This window comes from Silene latifolia, chromosome Y (assembly GCF_048544455.1).
Source record: "Silene latifolia isolate original U9 population chromosome Y, ASM4854445v1, whole genome shotgun sequence".
Taxonomy (NCBI): domain Eukaryota; kingdom Viridiplantae; phylum Streptophyta; class Magnoliopsida; order Caryophyllales; family Caryophyllaceae; genus Silene; species Silene latifolia.
In genome coordinates this window covers 7,608,026-7,610,298 of record NC_133538.1, presented here as the reverse complement: position 1 = coordinate 7,610,298, position 2,273 = coordinate 7,608,026, and positions in this window count along the sequence as shown.

The window sequence follows — 2,273 nt, the reverse complement described above, 5'->3', positions numbered from 1 at the left end:
TTGTTCATTTGGATTCATATGTGAAATAAGTTTCTTTTTTCCATGAGTAATGACCATATCATACTTATTTTTACTGACCTACCATTTATATATATAATGCAGTTTAATGATAAATTTTGCGACAAAGACCATATTGAAGATCACATATGGAGTACATATTTGACGTTAATAAAGGCCGAAGGGAGACTGGAATACAAATACTTGAGTAAGAAGGTATTGCATAAATTAATTACGATTTTTACCCACTAAGCTAATATGGTTAAATTTGAATCTGTTTTACATGTAAAACCGTTTTAAAACAGGAACTATGTAGTAGGATTGAGATGATGATTTACCGTGTAGATTTGACTTTTGAGTTACATATGAATATAATTTGACAGACAACAACAATACATCGTAATACATACTCGCAACTTATTTTAGAACACTACAAATAGGCTTGATACTTCGGTAATCACGATTACTTAAATGTATGTATAGTTCTTTTTGGCATTTATTATGTATATCAAAACCATGATTACTCTGGAATTTGTATGTTTGTTGGTTCTGTTAAATAATTAACAATAGGTAATAAAAAACCCATGGTAATTTGTACGTAATATTGTTTATATGAGCATATACACAAAAAACAATACAGTAGCATGCAAACGTGTGAACATTAGTGGATGAGTATTGATCAATATGACTAGGTTATGAGCTGCGAAAAAAGTTATTTTGCATGTTTTCTTCTTTTTAGTGTTATAATGTTGTGGCTAACACTAATCGTATTAATTTTCAGTCTTGCAATTTCTTGATCGTAATATATAATTCTACACTCTTATTAAAAAGTTGTTATCTATTAGATCCAAATAGGGTAAATAAACGTCAAATAAGGCCATTGTACTCAGTTAAATAAGTTTAAACCATTTAGGCTCTGTTCTTTTCAACTTAATTTCAGCTCTCATTTAACCCACTTCAGTTCAACTCACCCCACTTCTATTCACCCCAGCTAAATCAACTCACTTCAATTTATTGCAGCTCTATTCTTTTTTGAGAAAAAGTTAAGCCCTTATAAATTTAGATCAACTCCTATAAGTTCAGTTCAGACTAAGTCAAGCTCCTATAAGTTCAACAGCTTTTATATGTTCAGTTTAGTAAAATTAAGCTCATAGAAGTTCAGTTCAATTCAGCAAAATAAAGTTCAAAAGCAGGGCCTTAGAGTATTCTTACATCATAATCATACGATATTACAAATTGGCCCGGACATCGCCCGGGCATTAAATCTAGTTGTATAAATTTGGAGCTTTATCAATCAATCTATCTATCTATCTATCTATCTATCTATCTATCTATCTATCTATCTATCTATCTATCTATCTATCTATCTATCTATCTATCTATCTATCTATCTATCTATCTATCTATCTATCTATCTATCTATCTATCTATCTATCTATCTATCTATCTATCTATCTATCTATCTATCTATCTATCTATCTATCTATCTATCTATCTATCTATCTATCTATCTATCTATCTATCTATCTATCTATCTATCTATCTATCTATCTATCTATCTATCTATCTATCTATCTATCTATCTATCTATCTATCTATCTATCTATCTATCTATCTATCTATCTATCTATCTATCTATCTATCTATCTATCTATCTATCTATCTATCTATCTATCTATCTATCTATCTATCTATCTATCTATCTATCTATCTATCTATCTATCTATCTATCTATCTATCTATCTATCTATCTATCTATCTATCTATCTATCTATCTATCTATCTATCTATCTATCTATCTATCTATCTATCTATCTATCTATCTATCTATCTATCTATCTATCTATCTATCTATCTATCTATCTATCTATCTATCTATCTATCTATCTATCTATCTATCTATCTATCTATCTATCTATCTATCTATCTATCTATCTATCTATCTATCTATCTATCTATCTATCTATCTATCTATCTATCTATCTATCTATCTATCTATCTATCTATCTATCTATCTATCTATCTATCTATCTATCTATCTATCTATCTATCTATCTATCTATCTATCTATCTATCTATCTATCTATCTATCTATCTATCTATCTATCTATCTATCTATCTATCTATCTATCTATCTATCTATCTATCTATCTATCTATCTATCTATCTATCTATCTATCTATCTATCTATCTATCTATCTATCTATCTATCTATCTATCTATCTATCTATCTATCTATCTATCTATCTATCTATCTATCTATCTATCTATCTATC